Raw genomic sequence first — 20742 nt, forward strand, 5'->3', positions numbered from 1 at the left:
TTTCGACTCCGAGGGCACGCGCGGAGGTGCTCGAAGCTGATGGTGGGCTTTAGGGAAGAGAGAAATTAACCCACAACCAGCCTAAGACTTTGAGGACCTCAAGTAGCCCCACCCCAAGACCCTCTGGGGGGTCCAGGATGGACGCCAAATGGAGATGTATTAAAGGGTCTGGAGATGTTTAGCCTAAAGACAGAGAGAAGGACAGAGGGCCTGAGCCCTTTCTTCAGACACCTTGCAGATACCCGGACAGAGAGAACCGTTATGGCCGTAGACGTCCGGCCGTGCTCCCCCCACAACCTGATCAAGCTGCTGGGGTGCTGGAAGACCCCTTCCCTAGAAGTGAGCCCCCAGGGGCCGCCCTGCTCGGATGCTATGGGAAATGGAAGCCACCCCAAATCAGAGCCCCTGTGCATTCTTCATTCATGACCCTGATACATGTGGGGTTCGAACACTGAATAGGATCCAGCCCCAGCCCTCAGGAGAGGAGACAGTGCTGGGGACTCCCAGGGGTTGGGGTATGCCCAGAGGAGCTCCCACGGGGGCTGGGGGAAGTGATCGCGGAGGCTGACCTCGGGAGCCCAGCCCTGTTCACACGCCACACGGATCCGTGTGTCTAGGTGCACAGGGGCTGGGTGTGAGGAGAGGACGGGCACCTTGCTCATTGCGGAAGGCCTGGCAGGGGTGGGGTTTGTGGCCCGGGAGGAGCTGCCGAGGGCGCAGCAGGCCGGTGATGGACCAGCTCTCCTGGCGCCGGCCCCGGGGTGGGCGTGCGAGGGGAGCCGTGCACGTGCGCGTAGCAACATAGCAGCTCTTCGTGGGTTTTTTGCATTACTTTCGATTTTTAGAACGCTGCATCAAAATACTATTCCTCCTAACTTGTGAGTTTTTACGGCGCCCCTTCCGTATTGTGTAGGGAAAGTGCCTCGCCCGCCTGACCCCAGACCCAGCCCTGCTTTGGATGGGGCGGCGTGGAGGACGGCGGAGAGTTGCCCCGTAAAACCATAGGGGGAGGCTTCCAGATCATGGCCCACCCACCCCGGCCCCTTACGGAGGGGCGGACGGTTCGTCCGGGCAGCGGGTCCCCCTCCGGCCAGCTGGTTCAGGGAGGGCTCCCGCAGAGTCCGTGTCCTGAAGCAGGAGCAGAGTTCCTCCCTGCAGCGGAGTAAGCGCGGGGAGCAGGGCCGGGAGTGTTTGCGGCCGCTGGGGTGGGCCCCTTACTCAGGGCGACGGGCCACTGTCCCGGCCGAGCCTCACGCGGCCGCCCCGTTGGGCGCTGAAGGCCCGGAGAGGTTTCGCACGCGTTTGTTTGGCTGGATTTGCTCCCGGAGTCGCGTTTCCCCGCGGCTCCTTGATCGCCCGCCGGAAACACCGGGGAGGAGGGGAGCCGTATGGGGGCAAAGCCGAGGCACAGCGGGCATTCGCAGGCGGGACCCGGAGAGAAGGCCCGCGTCTACCTTCTGTTCCCCGACGCAGGCTCGGCTGCCTCAGGAGCTAGGCGGGAAGCAGCCCCAGAGACAGAGGAGGGGCAGCTTGTGCACCGGCCCGGCCCCCGCTTAGACGGGCACGTGCCTCGCAGCGGAGCCCCCACGAGAAGCCCCGTGCCGCCCTGCCCCTGAGGGAGCACGTTTCAATGAGGACTGGGGAGAGGACCCGCTCCCTGGGCGCTGAGAGGCCTGAGGGAGTGGGTTGGGGCCTCGGGGAGCAGGTGTTTTGGGTCCGTGTGTCTCCCGCCTTGAGCCCCCAGGCAGCCCCCCTCAGACTTTGGGCCCCTTGGTGGCTCTTGGCTGTGGCGCCTCCTCACAGCTCCTAGGCTTGGGGATTGTCTTCAGGCGCCTCTGACTCTGGGGCCTCCCCTCTCCACGCTGTCTCTGGAAGAATGTTCCGGATACGGTCAGCAAGGATCGGGCACAGGCAGCCGGGCTGAGTGGTCCTCAGGCCCCCAGTGCTCGGCGGCCCCTTTTGAACATGTAGCATCGTTGTAGTAAATGGTTTTGTGCCTCCAATGCTCTGTCCACCAGCGTCCGTGTCCTGCCATCCCTGGGGTGGGGAGCTGAGGCGCAGACCTGCTCTCCGTCCTGAGGCTAGAGCCTCGAGGGCTGAGGCCCAGCCTGGCTCCTTCCAGGGCCCGCTTTGGGTCACTTTCTGTGAGATGGGCTGGGGGCCGGCGGGCCTAGAGGACAACCTCCAAAGGAGCCACGACCCTGACCTCCGTTCCCACTTAGAGCCCCTCAGGAGACCAGGGCCCGGGGGAGGTGGTGCCAGGCCCTGGGAGGCCTCGCAAGGACCCCGCAGCCCGTGGCCGCCCTCCCGCAGTGCGTTAGGACGGGGGGCTGGAGGACAGATGAGAGACATCCCCTGCACTGTGGTGTGTTGACCGAGAACGAGGAGTTCCACGAGCTCGAGATGAAACGTGCTCCAGAAGAGGGTTGAGCAGCTTGAGGGGTAGGAGCACAACAGACTGTTCTTAGAAAAATGAGGGTTATTATTTCTCCTGTGTTTGGGGACCACATCACGGAGGCCGGTGCGGACACCCAAAGCCAACATTGCGAGCCACTTCCGGCCCCCCGCGCACTACGAAGGAAGTTACTTCACTCCTCGCAGCTTTAGGTTTTCGTCGTAAAATGAAAATTATAAAACTGATTTTACGGAAGTGTGGGAATTAGGTGAAATAACTTACAAGGTGCCTAGTCCCGTGCCTTGCACGTAGCCGGCGGAAGGACAGTGTTCTGGAAGGTTGTGGTGTCCGTATACTAGCGGGCCTCCCGATGGCGCTTGTCGGTGCGGGCCTCACAGAACACAGAAGTGACTCCGGGAGCCACGTTCACATCCAGAGACCAGATCCCCTGAGAGTCTGGGCCCCACCGGTTGGTACGTTGTTACTGGGCACATGGCCGTGGGGCCTGGGATCCCTCTGTGCCGGGATTCTGACTGGGGACCAGAGAGGCGGGCGCAGACCCTTGGTGACTTGACGGCGTGGTGGGGCCGTAAGCAAGGGAAGAGCCAGCCGAGCGGAGAGGCCACGGCTAGAGAAGTAGAGACACTCGTGGGAGGCAGGCAGCCCCGACCGAGGGCTATGGAAGCTTCTAGAGAAAGTGATGTTGAGCTGGGCTCTGAGGATGACGGGGAGAGCTGGAGGGTGGGGGAGGAGGGTTGTGGCCACATGGGGCTGCCGGTGGCGGGGCCCGTGGGCCAGAGGGACTTGGGGCCGGGACACACTCGTGCTGCGGCTGAAACAGGAGAGACCCGTGGGGAGACGGAAGCAGACCCGCAGAGACGCGCTCTCCCAGGCCATGGGTACGAGTCAGACCTCCTCCCAAGGACGGCGCGGAGCCGCAGAACACACGGCAGAGAGGAGCACCGAGGCACAATTTGCGCATTAGGAAACACATCCTGGCGGAGGCGTGGGCTGACAGAGACACAGTGGAGGCCCCACTGTCGCCCAGGAAGACGGTGGATCAGAGAAGCAGCCGCGGGGGTAGAAAGAAGCAGGTGCTTCGGGAAGCCCCACAGTCCGTCCTAACTTGGCCGTCAGAGGGCCGAGTGCCCAAGTCAGATCACGGCCCTCCTCTCTCCAGAACCTTCAGGGGCTCCCCGTTCCACTTGACGTGAAAGCTGAAGTCCTCTCCGTCCCCTCCAGACCCTCCAGGAACGGACCCGCCTCTCCTGCTCTTCTCCTACCTTCTCTCCTTCAGTCCGTTGACTCCTCGCTCTTCCTGAGCCTCTGCCACAGGACCTTTGCTCGAGCCCTTCCTAGTGTCTGGAATGCTCTTCACAGAGATATCTCTCATCCCTGTGTGCTGCAGCTTCTCCCCACCTCTGCTCATAACCCGGCTCTGCCGAGCCCCCCGCCTGGCTCTCCTTTCGCTGCAGACTTACCGCCTTCCTGGGGCCACGTGATTTACTGTTTATTGTACGTATCATCGAATGTCCTGATGCCCTTGCTGAAATGTCAGCTCCACAGAGCAGGGACCCGCGTGTGTCCCTCCTCTGGTGCCTGACACACAGCAGGTGCACCACAGGGGAGGGAACGGAATCGGGCCGGGCCCCGCGGTCAGGCACGGGGTCACAGGTGACCTTGGATTCAGTGCAGGGTGCCATCTGTCATGGTTGATTCCAGGAGTAGAGCTGAGACAAAGGCTGGACTGCCCTGGGCTCGGGCATGAGGTGGCAGGGGAGTCGAGGCAGCGCGTGTAGACCGCTCTCAGAGGTCTGACTATGTGGTTTCCGCAGTACCTTTGCTTCATATTGCCTTTAGGGAGGCAGAGACGGCACATTCTACGCTGATCGGACAGAGCCAGCAGAAAGGGAAGGAGAGCCTGCGGAGAGGGGCAGAGAGAACCAGAGAAACAAAGCCGTGTGGGGCGAGCAAGGCTGGGGGTGGCAGGGACACATGAAGGCGCATCCCCCACCCCATAGCAGGAAGAAGGGGGGGTCAGGCCAGGTTGGAGGTGAACTGATGCAGTGACGCAGGCAGAGTGGCTTCCTGCCGATGGCCTCTGCTTGCCGGGGACATGCAGGTCATGTGAGCAGCCGAGAGTGAGGGCAGGCTGGAGGTTTGAGAGCAAACGGAAAAGCCCGAAATCGCAGCAGCGAGGACCAACCGGGAGCTCCCGGGAGGCTCTGCTCCTCCGGCAGCATCCGGGTTGTCTCGAGGGCCGAGCACATCCGTTCACGGGGACAACCAGTGCTCAGGTGACTCTCCTCCAGCAGTATTTAGTGCTTTGGGTGTTGGTCCAGAAGACGCAGACTGTCGGTCCGATCCACGATGGCCGTGGCCTTGCCGAGAGCACGCAGAAGGCCCTGGTGCAGAGGGAGCAAGGGAGCTGCGAAGTGACCGCGAAGGGACCGTGAGCTACAGAGAAAGGCAGAGGCAAGGGGAGCTGCGCAGGAGGCCCGGGGCAGGAGGCAGGGCACAGGCAGACGACAAGGGCTCCGACCCCCAGCTCAGCCTCTACGGGGCGCGGCAGTGCGTACCTGGGGCTTAACTTATCAAGGGGACCCCATGGTCACTCAGAAAGGTTAGCGCCATTGAGAGAAAAGTCTGTTACTCCTAGTTCCCCAGAAATAAGAGGTTTTCCACCCCACACAGGGGGAAGGGCCAGGTTTGCCCAGGACGCAGAGACAGGCGACTGAGTTTCCAGGGGGGACAAAGCAGGACAAACAGCTTCTGGTGGCCTAGTTTGAAGGGCTCAGGCCGGCCTTGGGGCAGAGAGACTATCCCTGGACACCTGGTCTCTGGCCCGGGAGACTGAGGGTGTGGGGAACACGGGCCGGGCGTGGGAGTTAGCCGAGGATGCGGTTCAGACTGTGGGCTCTGGTTCGGAGGGAGAGGTCAGTTTTATCTCTGTGACTGGGGACACCACGCAGGTAGGAAGCCAGGAAAACCAGTTAGGACACCGCCCCCCCCCCTTTGTCTCAGTTTCTTTGTTTCTAAAGTGAGGAGCGGATAGCACATACCTCGTCGCCGCGGATGTGAGCGAGTTGGTGATGAGTGAGTAACCGGGAAGCGCTTCAGACAGGTGTCGGCTCTCGGTCCTCTGCTCTTGTTAGCTCTTGTCACAAGCACCCCGTGGCCCCAGGCCCTCCTTTCTGAACACATGTAGCGGGCGAGAGTGAGTAAGAGTAACCGGAAGAGAAGAGGAAAAGCCTGAGGTCAGAGTGGGTCATTCTGCACGCGGGGGCGTCCCTGGGAGCGGGGGTGGGGGGTGGGGCGGGCAGGGTGGGACTTGTCCCAGCACCGGCTCCGGCTCCGTATGCAGCTCACGAACGGGAATCACACAGTGTCCCCGTGCACAGCCGGCATCTTAGACCATCTGCTCCATCTGTGAAACCGTAGCACAAACAGTGTTCTAAAACGAAGAGGGGACCGTCCCTCCCTCAGAGGGAGAGGGCGGTGCTTTCTAGCGAGGGTCCCGGGGCTTGGGAAGGTGAGTGGGACTTGGATGGGCCAAGGGGACAGGAGAGGGAGGCCCTGGTACCTGGTACGGGCAGGGTGGGGGCTGTCGCTGAGGTCAGAATGGACAGGAGAGCGTGTGGCGACGTCTTTCAGGGGCTGTGGAGGAGGCGAGCCTGGAAGTGTAGGCTTGGGGCGCGGTGACAGATGGAGGTGGTGAGTCGGACCTTCTGAGCTCCCAGTCTGGGTCCCATGACGTCAGTGGATGGTGAGGCCGCTAAGTCTGGCTGCTGAGGCCCTAGGCCCGTGGCCTCGTGGGAGAGGGGAATATCGCTTCGCAAGCCGTCCGGAGAAAAGCAGGCGGAGTGACACAGGACGGTTGCACAAGCCCGTCCTGAGGATGAAGCCGTGCCTCCACGGCCACGCTCCCGTCTCCACGCGGGCATCTGGAAGGTGGCTCCCCTTCTCCTCCCAACTGAGCTGGGCTGCGTCCACAGGTGTCCTGGGGATGCCCTCTGGTGTCCCGATGGACGGCTGTCCACCCTCCTCTGCGGGCTGGTTCCACCTCCAGACACTCTGATGGAGAGTAGTTGCTCCAAGAGGTCCGTGGGGGCGTCTCGGCTCCCCGTGGCAGGTGAACGTGAACTTCCTTACCTCTGCCGTGGAGACAAATAATTGTGAGCAGCCTAGAAACACTGTCCCGCAGCACACAGCCGAAGGCAGCCAGCAGGAGATGCCTTGAGCTATTCAGGGGTTGTCAGGACACGGAGCCTGCCGTCCTCAGCACCGGCAGACTCTCTGGTGCTCGTGCAGCATCGTGGAGCTTTTCGTTATTGCTTTATCTGGCTGAACCTTTAGGAATCTCATCAGAGCGGGCCGCGCTCTGACAAGGCGACGGAGAGGGGGGCTGATTACGGGGAAACGCAGCCCTTTCCGTGAATACATCCCGGCACCGTTTGCTCTGAATAAGGATAATCATGTCTCGCAATCTGGAAACCATGTTATTTAGAAAATTAGGATAAGTGCAAAACAAAGCAAGAGTGGGGGGGGGGGATAACTTTCATCTTGGAAATACAAGAATGCTGACAACAAGATAAATCATGCAACATTTTTCCCCACAAGATTTGCATGCATGTGATTTCTCGCGGCTGCTGTTCCACAAGGGATGATTAATTTTTCTATCAGTCATTTGATACAGTCTCTCGGCGAGGAAGGAAGGAGACTCTCCGGGCGGATCTCGCTTTGCCGATGGAAATCAAGCGCCTCTTTGGCTTGATTTTGCCTCTTGTAAGGCCCGTGTTCGTGGAGAGCTAGCCCTTGGCACTCCTATCCTGAGTGGTGCCGATTTCGTAACTGGCCCTGGCCCAGAACAAGAGCATTCAGCCTGGGGTCTGCCCATCTCCGTGGAGTCCTGTGATAAATCCACGGGCATGCAAATTTGGTCAGGAATTTAAAACACATAGCATTATTTTTCTTTTATTTTTTAAGATTTATCTATTTATTTGACAGGGGGGGGGTGTGAGTGGGGGGAAGGGCAGAGGGAGAGCAGAGAGAGAAACCCCAGCAGACGCCGCGCTGCGTGTGGAGCCCAGTGCAGGGCCAGATTCCAGGTCCCTGAGATCTAGACCTGAGCTGAAACCAAGAGTTGGACGCTTAACCGACTGAGGCCCCAGGCATCCCTAATGCACATCGTATGTCTACTAACCTGCACCTGGCACTGGCGATCATCTCAGTGATGACTGGTTGTGAGCGTGCATAGTGACAGAGAATAATTGATCCGTACACCACCAGCCACACCTGGGCTTTGTCTCCGGTGCTAATCACAGACCTGGGCATACTGTGTCCCACTTTGTACAGACGCCTTGAAATACTTAGGGATCCTCCTGTCTGAATTCAGATTCACGCTGGACCTTGTTACTTAATGTGTTAAAGAGGCGTATGGGTTACTGCCTCATGGCTTTTTAAAAATTTGAAGACAGTATTTCCACCTAATTTATTTCCTGTGTGTTTCTGTGCATTTGGCTTCATGGAGGCACTTTTACGCTGAGAAGGGCTCCAGAGGCTTCGCCAGACTGTGCAGGTGTCCCCGGTGCAAAGGTTTTAGGATCTCTGCACAGCTCGCGACGAGTGGATTCCCTAAGCTCGTTAAAATGCAGATGCCAGGCCCTTCCCAGAGGCTGCTGGACGGGCAGCTCGGGGCCTGGGACCTGGACGTGTGTGTCTTTCAAGGCTCCCCGGTGATGAGGGTGCAGTCAGCTCAGATCAGAGCTGTTACTCAGAGACCTCTGACTTAGAGCGTCTGTACCCCAGTACCGGGGCCTCACAAGTGGGCCTGGTGCAAGTGGGGAGGGGCCATCTCAGAGACAGGGTCTTCTCAACTTCTGGAAATATGCATGGGCGGGCGCACATATGGGCGTCCGGTGGACCTCAGTTTGCCTTCGGGCCCCTCACTCCAGAAGTGTGTGCCCCCAGCACGCTCACTGTCCTCTCTGCGCCTCAGTTTCCTCGTCGAGGGCCCAGGCCTGCTGGGAGAAAGAAAGTAAGTGCTGGTGCGCAGAGAGCACGTGGGGGGGGGGGGGCTGACACGCAGCGAGTCGACCGCCGTTGTTTGTGGTGACGCTGGTGACGTTCTGTTTGCAGCCCCACGACTCTGGGGCTGCTAAGGGAAGCGGCCGTCACGGAGTGACCGCGAGACCGGCTCCCAAAGCTTGGAGGGGCTCGAATCCCGGCGGTCACGTGTGGCTGACTCAGAGGGGCTCCTGCCAGCATTGGCCGTCCTCTGCCCCACGGAATGGGGCTGGCCCGTCGCTGCAAGTCCGGGGCGGTCTGCTGATGCCCCTTCCGTGGTGGGGAGAGTCCCGCGTTACTCCTGGCTACCCCCGCTTTGTGTAGGAAAGCAAGCATCTCATCTTGCGAAGAAGCCCCTTCCCATCTGCGGGCCAGAAGCCATTTTCCTCCCGATGGAGGGACTTTGAGCAGGGCTCTTCTGCTTCGGAGAGAGGATTTGAGGTTTCCCGCAGTGGGCCTCCAAGCTCAAACCAGAAGGTGCCGTGGGCAGCTGAACGCTCCACAGTTTTCAAGATTGCATGCTTTGAAGGAAAAGTTTTCTTTCACAGACTTTCTTCTAGCTTCTCCAGAACCTTCTAGGGACCTGTCTCAGGTGGGAGCGCCCAGGGCCGCGCCCTGTCGTGAGCTGGGGCAGTGTAGGCGTGGACCACGTTAGTGCACCCGGGCTGCCGTGACAAACACCACAACGGGGCTGGGCCTCACCACGGAGATCCGCTTTCTCACGCTTCGGGAGGCTGCGAGTCTGAGAGCGAGGCGCCTCCCGACACCTCTGTCCTGGGCCTGTAGACGCCATCTTGTCTCCTTGTCCTCGCGTGTCTTCCCCGCGTGCGTGTCCGCGTCTTCCCGTCCACCTCTCACGCGAACCCCGTCTTCCGGGGTCAGGGCCGCCCTTTGTTAATTCCCTCTTTAAAGATCTTCTCTCCAAGTACAGTCACATTCTTAGGACTTCAGCGTGCCAGCGAGGCCAGAGGGAGGTGGGTGGATGGAGCTCAGCCCCCAACAGACACGATTTCTTCCGACTCCCTGCGTACTCCTCCCGGGGCCCAGGGGTGCCCGGAAAACACAAGAGCCCATGGCATCTGTTGGGGACGTCCGACGTGGAGAACTTCCATCGAAGGGTGGCTCCTGCTTCCGATGCTCCGGGACAAAGGGCTCAGATGGCCCCTGAAGAGACCCTGAGCCGATGGTTCTTTAAGGTTTCAGGATCGATGCCGTGCGGTGGCGCTCTGTCTACAAGTGTCAAGACCCGGCCCCCCCACCCCCCGCATCTTTGCAAAGGGAAAAAGGGACGTGCGTCCAAGAGAAGACGGCGTCATCCCCGTGTTTTCTCTGAGCCGGAGAGTGGAGAGACGTATCTGAGTCAAGTCGGCTCTCTGTTCGACCCGGCCCCCGGTGAACGGGTCGTGTGTGCGCGTCCCGCCTCCGGGCTCTGTGGGAGCCGGGCCGCCCGTGGCTCGCAGCAGCCGAAGTCAGCAGGTAGGAGATGACATTTCAGAATTGTTCAAATAGACCCCAGGCCTAGCAGATAGGCCGGACACGGCGTTCGGAGAGCAAGAACAAAGCAGCACGGTTTAAAAATTGAAAGGAACCTTTCCCTTTACCAGCTGCCCTGCTGGGCTGTTCTCCCAGCGACTTCCAGAGTGTGAATCTGGCCCCACGGAACGGAGAGGAGAATGGGAGAGGGCACCTAAGTGACACTTTCGATATCCGTGTGCAATATCCAGCATCCATGGAAGCTGAGGAAGAGAGAAACAAACACAGTTACTGGGTTGGAAGAGCCTCCGTGAGGCTGCTTGTCAGGGCATCTAACCCATTCAAGCGTGCGGTTCCCGTATATCTCTTAAATTCTCTACACTCACAAGCCAAACCAGGGGAGAGGGAGTATCCGGGGCACGGAACTCGGAGCACGGAAACAGCCAACCTCTAACTCTCGGTGGCTGGCTTGAGATTTTCATGAAAACCCATGGTGGGTGGTCGCGGTTGGCAGGAGCCTTCCTCGTGGTCATCCTGGGCCCTGGGCTCCTTCCACACGTGGCTCTTGCCCCTTCAGCAGGTGGCTTCCGGGGTCCCCATGCCATGGGTCAAAGGGAGCAGCAATGGTGTGAGGCCTCGGGTGGCACGTCTCCAGGCTCACACACACTGGTAAGAACGAGTCTACGCTGGCAGCAGTTGCCCAGACCTTTCCCGTGGCTGATGTCCTCCTTGGGTTAGGTCTGTCGAAGGATGGTCACGGGCTCACTGAGAGCCTTGCATGATTCCCTGCCCCTTCTAGGGACCGAAATGGGTGTTGGAATTCAGTAAAAAGGACTGAGATCCCTCGTTTCCTCCATCTGTGAGAGTCCCCTCTCATGTGCTGTTCAAAGCCCAAATGTTGACACAGAGTTGGAAAGACTGTGGAACCTGCTGGTGTGGTGACTCATCGGGCTTCATGTCACTAAGCTCCGGGCCCAAGTGCACTGAGGAAGGTCATCTAATGGCGAGTTTCCTTTTGTGGCGATACCCAAGTGAACCAGATCCGTGTCTCTTTCCTCGGCTCTGAATCGCCCAGCACCCCAAGGGCACTGAATGGCATGAAGGCGTGTAATCTCTGGTCTTCAGACTCTGCTGTGCTGGCAGCTTCCTCGTCCCTGAGGTTACTGCCCCGGGTCCCCACTGACTATCAGTAACTGCTGGGTCAGCCATTTTGTGCCCGAGGTACCGGGCCCCAGTGCTCCGTCCTTGCCTGACTTACAGCTCAGCGTCCGCTTCAAAAACCTCACATTCCCCTGACATCTGAGGCTTCTAACTCAATGACCGGTCCAACATTTTAAAAATGACCTGATGCTCCTGGCAGTTTATGTAAAAAGAAGGAACTGCTGTGGAGTCACTGGAAGGACTCTGTGAGCCTCCAGCCTTGCAGGAAGCCGCGAGAGACCCGGCTCAGGCGGGCAGGACCGGGGCTGCTCCCAGCGCATCAGCAGCCTCAGCCGCGAACCTTCTCGCTAACTAATCGGCTGTCTGTGAGGCATTCGAGGTCTTTATCTTTTGAGTGCAGGGGGAGGTGGACTCATTCTGTTTACATACGGCTCACAGTGTTCTCTCTCTCTCTCTCTCTCTCTCTCTCTCTGCCGAGCCTGGGAACTTGAGTGTGTGTTCATTTACTGATGTGGCTCCCAGTCCGCAGGCGGAGGAGAAGCAGAGGGAGGGATAGAAGTGTCCCTACACCCACACCGTGCTTCTTCACGACCCCATCAGTAACGCCGGTGTGTTTGTGATGCTGTCCCTCTGCCAACACCCAAAGCCACCATTTGTAGATAGTGACGCGGTGGCGAGGCAGGCTGGAGCCCACCAGGCCCCGTTCATCCTGCTCCTGTGGGAGCCGGCGAGGAAGAGCTTGAGTGGCGACTTTTTTTTCATCCCCCGATTACCACAGGCTGGCTTCCTGCCAGGTCCCGCAGCCCCGCGCATCTCATCCCCAGCGTGGCCCTGTTGGCTTCTCCCAGGAGGTGTCCCAGGAGGTGTCTGTGGTCCCAGTCTCCGGAGAGCTGCCTCATGTCACTGTGGACTTCGGGGTGGTGGATCTGCCTTTCTCCCAAGTGGCTGTCCTTGTGCTCTGAGCCTTTGTGAGCACTGGACACCATTTTACAGCAGGTGCCCCCTGGGGTGTGCTCAGGCCTGACCACCTGGGGTAGGACAAGAGAGCTGAGGGTCTGTCCAGCCAGGCAGGGCAGGGCCAGCCACCACAGAGCCAACATCCAGTCATGGGTCTGCACTTTGACAAAAGCTAAACATGCACATGGGCACTCGTGGTGCTGCGATGGTGAGGTCTGTGTCCCCTGCCCCAGCATCAGTGGCCTTTGGTCTCCTCAGGGCCATTGGGTCATTATCTCCAACCTGCCCCTCCCATGCGCACCACATGCCCTACTGGCCGTGTTATAGTGAGTGGGAAGTCCTTCTTCTATGACAGCTAAGGGTGGGTGGGTGGACTGTTTTGTCTGGTGGAGCTATGGCAGGCTGGTCCCTCCTGGCCTCTTGCTCATCCTGGTCCCAGACCACAGGCAGCCCTGTACCTGCTGTCCCCTTCTGTAGATTTCTGGGAGTGGTCATTGGCAAAGCCTTTCGTTTAGCCCAGACCAAGTTGGTTTGCGCGATGGTGCTCTGGAGAGAGCACTGACACCCTTTGAGAACCTTTTGAACCACGGTGATAGGATTTTCTTGGAAGCATGTGGACATTCCAGGCTCCTTCCAGAGCGCTGTACCTGATCTCAAAGCTCTGGTTTAACACGTTCGGTATTAGAGATCCAGAATTAAATATAATTCACTTTGCTCCTATGGTGAAGCGTGGTTTACCTCTGTTTGTGCCCTAATAGCTCCTTTTCTATCCTGGCAAAATCTCAGGCTAACTGATAGTAGAACACGGATACATAGAGAGGGGAATGAATTCCATGTTAACACTCCCCCCACCAGCGCCCTGGCTGCTTCTACACCAGGGTTCTAAGGCAATCTTCAACACTTTCCTGGAACTCTAATTTTAAGTTCTGAGAAAAGAGCAAAGATGGTGCGTAAGATGCACATCTAAATTCTCTTTAGATCCCTGGCAGCATTTGGCTCTGAGCTCTGGTCTTAGTAAATGTGTAGATGATATTGAATGGAATGACCAAAGGAGGTAAATTATTACAAGTTGAAAGCATCAGGCTGGGAATGCAGAGGGATAAATGCTTAATACTTAATTAGTGGGAACTGCTCTTGCAAAAGGAGGGACTGTCCAAAGGAAGGAGTGTGTGAGCAGGGCGGTCATGGAAGGAGAGAAACATGAGTGAGGGAAGGTCTAGGCAGGGAAGCCCTAAGTGGTAAGGAAAGAGGGGAAGGCAAAGGAGATGGGCCAGGACAGGCAGGACAACCTCAGGTGTGCGACTGAGGCTGCTTGGGGCTTTTTTCCTAACACAGAACCTCGGGTCCTCCCTGACAATAACAGGCTACCAGGCTGGGTAGCAAGGCGAGGCTGAATTTTAAACTGTTGAGAGTATAGGCCTGATATTATTTGTTTTCCCACCCAATATTATTCTTTCAAACACATAAGCATCAACCTCAAAAATCAAAAGAAAAGGAAAAAGCCCACCCATCTTCCATGCACAATAAATCAAGCTGCTTTCCATGTGAATGCATTTCTTTCCTCCTCTAAATCCCGTGTCATGTTCCAAGCTTCCTTTTAATTCCTTGTCGTGTATTAAGAGGAATGACCTGCATCCCCTGGAAATGGAATCCACGTAAGAGGTTCTCGCCACCGTGGTGCTTATATTGAGATGTCTTGAGGTCCATGTTTATAAATCCGATTTCTGAGAAATGGTAATAAATAAAGCAGAAGATTGAAATTGAGTTTTTGTTAAAGGACTTTAGGAGGAAAGCCATTATGCGTCTGTGCAACTTAGGGAGATAGAACAGACATTTCAACCATGAAAAGCCAGCTCACCGTCCCCGGGATGGCAGAGAGGAGCATGGAGGAGCAGGGGCACCTCTGGGTGTCCTGATTTTGAAGAGAATGAGCCTGTGCTTTGGGAAATGGGTTATCTACCCAAAGTGGGTTATCTACCCAAAAAAGATTGGTAGGATGAGGGTAACAAACTAAATGTTCTCTTAGTCAGAAATCTATGTTGTTTCAAACAGATTTACCAGCAGACAAAAGGCTAAAATTTGCCTGCACTTGGATTACTGAATGTGGTCATTTACATAATTTGTGTTAAACATTCCTCCAGTGCTGCTTTTACCAATGTATGTGGGCTTCCCTGGCTTCCAGAGTGACTTCAGTCTGATACCAGGAAGAAGTTGTGTCCATGTGAAGGAGACATCTGGAGAACCAGCTCCAGAGGTGTAGGGCTTCATTCCCCAAGAGAGGGGGTGGGAGAGGTCCCCAGGGCAGGGCATCCAGGTTCTGTGGGGTCCAGTGCATAGGTCAGGCCATGAGAGGAGCTCATGCTAACAAAGGTCCTGGAGCTGAAGTTCAGTTAAGTTTGCTTCTGCTTGGGAGATGGTCATGGGGACTGCAGGAGCTTGTGTGGCCCCAGAACACCTTATAATCCAGAATCTCAAGGTGCTGGTCACAAACCACAGGAACACATCAGAGTATTTATTGAAGTCCGGGCTCTTAGACCTCTCTTCTGCTATCTTTTTTGAAAGGGTAAGATTTTTTTTCCCTCTTATATTCCAAGTCTACATGACAAAATATAGAGAACATTATGTTTACTTTTCTCCAAAGAGATGTTAGTGAAGTCTCCTGTTACTTCAGATACATGTGCCTATGAACTGGGGAGAAAGCTTGCTGAAGATAGACTGGAGGCCTTCACAGGGAAGTTTTATTCCCTGTACCTCTTCCTGGCTGGCTGACTGGTCAACTCCCTTAAAATCCTCCCATTAGAATGCCTATGTGTCATTCTCATCTAGAGAAAAGCCAGGTATAAATTGCAAACAACAGCCATCCCGTAAGACATCAGAGAATAATGTTGCATAGCTCATGGATGGTCTCGGGCTGAAGAACTTACTTGGCTGGCTTGCCTCTTTGGCTGAGAGACCAGGATGGACAGCACGGGACACCGATGGTCACCCTTGGAGCAGTTACAGACCCTGTGGATGAGGTTGGTGTAGAGGAGGAAAAAAATCTTTTCTACTCTTCTAGGGCCCCTGTAAGAAAAGACAGATTAGCAAGAGAAAAGCAAACCAGTATTTCTTAACATCTCCTATATACCTGGGAGAAACTCAAGGATGGGTAAACTCCAAGAGGTGGCTTAGAACTTGAGCTCGAACACCATATTCAGCTAAAACAAAAGAAGAGGGTTGTGGAGGAGACCCGTGGTGGGAAGGGGACCAGGAAAAGTACTGTAACTAAGGGTAAGGTTTGTCATGCAGATTTAAGTCAGTACTGTCTTCGTGGATGAGTCCCTTGTGATTTGGAGTCATCCATCTCTTCCTGGTATAAAACGGAGGAGGGTGGGGCACCCTTGCAAATGGAGATTTTTTATAAATGTAATTTTCCTTTACAAAAGGGGAACTTCTCTTCTGTTTTCAGAGCTTCTGTGTCTGCTGTTTCTCAAAATAATCAGCTCAAAATAACCTTTATGACAAAGAGGCATATTTCAGGGTGGCATATTCTGGTCTCCTATAGTGGCCATTCCTGGAGCTGGAGCAAGGAGAGGAGGCTAGGGAGAGACACATACCTGAGGGAGAGCGTTGGCAAGGTCACTGAGGGGCACAACCCCCCCCCACACACACACTTGGGACACAGAGCTGGACATTTTGGGGAGACTCTCAGGCTGGACAAGCTAGCACAGCTCATCAGCATGTCAGTCCTGCCAGTGTATTCAGTGCCCAGTCATGGAAAAACCCTCTGGAAACTCAGCCCAGCCCACCCTCTTCTCAGTGGGGGCCGGGAGCACAGACAGAGTATGGCATCAGAAATCTAGCCTCGGAGTCATGATAACAGTGATGGCCTAGATAATGTGTATTGAGAACTTGGAGCCACTCACTGCTCTAAGCACTTGACAAATAACACATCTAATTTAAATATCACAACAACGCAGAGAGGCAAGGACCATTATTATCCTTCACTATACAGAGGATACAGAGGAGGACGTTGGGGTATAGAAAGGCTAAGTTGCATAAGGTCAACCAGTAAGCAGCGGAACAAGGTCTGGAAATATGCAGTCTGAGACCTGCGTCCAAGCCCAGAAACCGTATCAGTTGTCTCCCGTTGAAAGGATGGAAGACTCAGCAGTGTCCCTACATTTTTACATCCACAACCTCATTGTCCCTCATAATGGCTCTGTGTTGGAGGCAGGTGGATAGTCTGACTCCATCTTATAGGTGAGGAAGCCTTAAGCCTGGGAGGAAAGAGGAAAATGACTTGCTTAACATCACAGAGCTGGACTTTGGAGGAGGTAGAACAAGAATTTGGCCTCTGCTGCCTGGTTCATTTTTCTGTACCTTATGGCCATCTCCATGCCAGCTCTACACACAACCCAGGGAGGGAATAATTTAGGAGACCTTGAACACTGGAGCCTTTGGATGATGAAGAGTGAAAAGAAGGAGAGAAATGACACTGGAAGCCAACTTCATTTTCTCCATGTGGCCTCTGATAATAATGAAAAGACAAACAATCCAATTAAAAACTGAACAAAGGACCCGACTAGACATTTCTCCAAAGAAGATATACAAATGGCCAATGAGCCCATGAAAAGATGTTCAACATCATTAGCCATCTGAAAAATGGAAATCACAACACAACAAGATGCATCCACTAGAAGGGCTATAATAAAAAAAAAAAATGGCATTAACAAGGTTAGTGAGGATGTGGAGAAATTAGAACCCTCATTATACTGCTGGTGGGAATATAAAATAGTGCAGTCACTTTGGAAGAGATTAGCAGCTTTTCAAGAGATTAAACATAGAATGACCATATGACTCAGCAGTTCCACTCCTAGGGATATACCCAAGAGAAATGAAAATATGTGCACATCCATATAAACACCTATACATGAATGTTCATAGATGCATTATTCGTTAACAGTCAAAATGGAAAAAGCCCAAGTGTCCGTGAATGGATGACTGTATAAACGAATTGTAGTATAGTATCCAGCCATACAAAGGAATGAAGACCACGTATACGTTACAACATGGGTAAACCTTCAAGATATCATGCTAAGTGAAAGACGTCAGCCACAATGGGCCACATATTGTGTAATTAGTTTATATGATATACCCAGAATAGGCAAATCCATAGAGATAAAAAGTAGATTAGTGATTATCTAGAGCTGTGGGTGGTGGTGAGGGGGGCTGACTGGTGAGTATAGAGTTTCTAGTTGGGTGATAAAAATGTTTTAAAATTGATTGTGATAATGATTGCATAATTCTGTGACTGTACTAAAACCATGGAATTTTTACATTTTAAACAGGTGAATTTTATAGTATGTGGATTATAGTTCAATAGAACTATTATATATTAAGGAAACAGAAAAAGCAAAAAACAAAGACCCCAGCCTACTAAGATTCCCTCTTCAGCGAGATCTGATGTGCTCTCTGGCCTGTGGTCCTGTGGGTTGACTCATTCCTTGTTTTGCATCCCCTTGACGTTCAGCTGGACTCTTTGCTGGATGTTCTACAGCATCTCTTAGTCTCTCTTAGACTTGGATCTTGCTGGTAATTGTCTGCTACTGACTTTGACCCCTTTCTGCTCTCTACAGTTCATCTTCAAACAAGCCCACTAATGCCTCCTGACAGCTTGCCCTTGCCCTTAATGCTCCTACTCACTTCCTTTCCCAAGGGTAGTAGGCAGGTCTAGGGGGTCACTTGGGCAGGACCTGGACAAGACACTGACTGGCCTTGGTCTGGGCTGTGTGAGGATTCAGAACAAAATTAATTAATTTCTCTTAATTTCTTTCTTTAATTCTCATAGATCAGGAATAGCCCATATCCCCCAAAGGAAAGAAACTGTCATTTGATGGTATAAGATGCGCAGTTTTGACTATGAGAGTGACACAGAAGACTCACTCACCCACACCTCCATGGGTCGTCTTGGCCTGTATGTCCTCACAGGAGTAAAGACTAGGATGTTGAGGGCCCCACAGTGAGTGAGGAAGACCAGCAGCCATCTTACTTTCTACTCACCTTAACATCTTAGGAAGGGATTCACTCGTTTCATGGAGTGTGAAAGATGGTCTCCAAGAGAAACTCTACAACTCTACAACTGATAATAGAATAAAAGAAAGTGATGGCTGCCCACCAGAAATAAGTTTCGGACAAATTAAAAGGATGGACACACTTGGCCATGGTTTAAGATCTGAGATCTGGAAGCGTCTCTTTTATACCCTATGCCAAGACAAGAAAATGCCGTTCAAGAAATTTGCTCAGTAAGTGGCACAGGGGGTGTTGACTGGTTCATAGAGAGAAAATAGTTTCGGTGTGTGCCTAGAGACGGCCTTTGATAGAAAGTGCACACAGGAATCCGAAGGGACCCTAGAGATTGGATTCAGAGATAATCCAGTGGTCTAGATAACATGCCTGAATTCATTAGTTGGGGGATTCCTCGGGGTCTCAAGATTATTCCTCAAGAAAGTCAACACGGGGATGGGCAGCCTAAGGAAGCTAGTGTCCTCCACTGGTGATGACCCTGGCCCTCCAGCCTGGGACTGTGATCTATGGTGTAGGGAATCACAGACCCTGAACACCAGAGCTGAAAGGATCCAATGTGATAGCTTCCCCCTCATTTATAGATGACAAACCTGGGGTTGGGATATAAAATGAGTGTGTTCAGATTGTGGGAGAAACGGATCGTGTGGCCTTCCCGTACTAGAGAATAAATGGGTTGATTCCTCCTCAGCATCTTTCAGCTTGTGCTAGAGGAGGAGTTCAGCTGGGCTGGTTTTGCAGTATGAGCCAGGGTGCCAGGGAGCCGTTGTCCCAGAAACACAAGGCGTGGATTTGGGTTTGTAGGCAGACATTGGGCAAACTCAGAGCTTCCTGGTGTTGAGTCCTGCAGTAAAGGCCCTTGGTCATTCTGACTTTCATTTCTGTGCCTGTCATGTTGTCTGTCCAGACTGTTTCCGTAAAGGCCCTTGGTCATTCTGACTTCCATTTCTGTGTCTGTCATGTTGTCTGTCTACACTGTTTCTATCTTTCTTCTTCATTCCGTTCCTCCCTCTGTGAGAGCAAGTGGGAGCCCATAAAGTGTTCAGGGGAATGATGTGACCCGATCACAGGACTCTGGCTGCCGAGTGGAGGCCAGCTGAATGGAATGGAGCCATCGGGAGGTGGGTGCTGTGGTCCAGGTGGTGGCAGCTTGGGGCGACGGTGGAGGAGGTGGTAGTCCGGTGGTCATGGTGGGCGTGAGTGGAAAGGGCTGCAGCTGAGCCACAGTGCAGAGTCATTGTCTGCAGGACTTGGTGATGGACTGACCAGTGCCTGGGAAGCAGAGGTCGAGGATGGCACCTGGATTTCTTTCTGGATCCTGCAGCTTCCTGTTCCAACTGAATGACAGGGGTGTGGAGCAGAGGGAGGCACAGAAGGCCCTAGGCCCCCTTCTGTAACAGTATCGGAGGCTTTTTCCAGAGACAGCTGCCCCCCCACACACCCGATGGTGTCTAGAGCATCTCAGGAAAAGTGGCTCTCATGTTCTCGTGGCACTCACAGTTCATACTCTAGTGACACCATTGAAAATTCGCACCAGATTACTTTGGTGACAAACCTACTCGCTCCGGAGCTGTACTTTCTGCTGCTTTCGAGCAACAGCTGGCTCCTGAAAGTGGCGGAAGAAGACTAGACCTTGAGCATTTGAATTCCTGTAGTGGTTTCCAAAGGCAGACACACCAGGTGGGACCCGTGGGCCCGAGAGGAATATATTAGCACTTCCATTTCTGTGCAATTTCAAACTTCTCTCTCTACACTCATCATTGGTAAAATCTAGTAGTGCGATAGCCCATGCATTTAATTTAAAATGGATGACTTCAGTAGGATGGAGGATGGGCTTCAACTGTTTTCTTTTTTTCTCTAGATGAAAATATCTATCAAAAATGTTCAGAGGCCACTGCCTACAGTAGGTGATACAAATGAACCAGCCACGCTGCCCCCGCCTTACTGACCAGGCTCCTTGGTGATGGAGGCACTGGGGAGAGCATTTCAGGCCGTGCCCGGAACATTCGATCCTGCATCTCTTCCCAGCATCCCCAGAACCACTGCCCAGTGGTCTGAGCTTTCGTCAGCCACATCCTAACTTCTCTTGGCCTCAGTCATGAAACCATAGACTCGGAATAGATATTAAATGGCTTTATGCCTGTGGTTCCCAAACCTGGCTACATGGAAGGGACGTTTTTAAAGACCCGGTGGTACCTCAGCTTCTCCCTGGAGAATGTGACTCGTAGGTCCGGGGAGGGATCCAGGCATTGGTAAATTTAAAGCACCCCTTGGTGATTTGGAGTCATAGCCTGTTTTGGGAACCAGTGATGTGGGCCAGCTTCGAATCCCGCCCTTGAAGGGAGGACTTGAGACACTGGGAGGTACAGAGAACATTCAGGGAGTCCAGCAGACAGGTGGAGATCGAGGCATAGTTCTGGAAATACCGGCTTGCCCCATCCGGTGACATACTCTCCGTCGTCTGTAAGACTCTCATGAGCTATTGAAATATTGATGAAACACAGGAGTTGAATGAATGAAATGCATCAAAAGATGGAATTAAGCCAGCATGCCCTTGAAGAGGCTCTCTCTGGAGCAACGCTGGAGAAACCAGAAATCATCTGCACTCACTGACTTCCTTCTCCCAG

General features: G+C 54.2%; 1 protein-coding gene and 1 long non-coding RNA gene across 4 annotated transcripts in view; one reads left to right on the forward strand and one right to left on the reverse strand.

Moving 5' to 3' along the window:
* The window catches only part of GALNT17 (polypeptide N-acetylgalactosaminyltransferase 17), a 419539-nt gene that overhangs the window by 354095 nt on the left and 44702 nt on the right, over positions 1-20742 (forward strand). The gene's annotated exons all lie outside the window — the stretch shown is intronic.
* Positions 4035-5650, reverse strand: LOC131819574 (uncharacterized). The gene is made up of 3 exons (XR_009349242.1): positions 5458-5650; positions 4602-4800; positions 4035-4316 (listed from the first exon to the last, which is right to left on the reverse strand). It is a non-coding gene; the product is annotated as an uncharacterized LOC131819574 (long non-coding RNA).

This window comes from Mustela lutreola, chromosome 17, assembly GCF_030435805.1.
Source record: "Mustela lutreola isolate mMusLut2 chromosome 17, mMusLut2.pri, whole genome shotgun sequence".
Lineage (NCBI taxonomy): Eukaryota > Metazoa > Chordata > Mammalia > Carnivora > Mustelidae > Mustela > Mustela lutreola.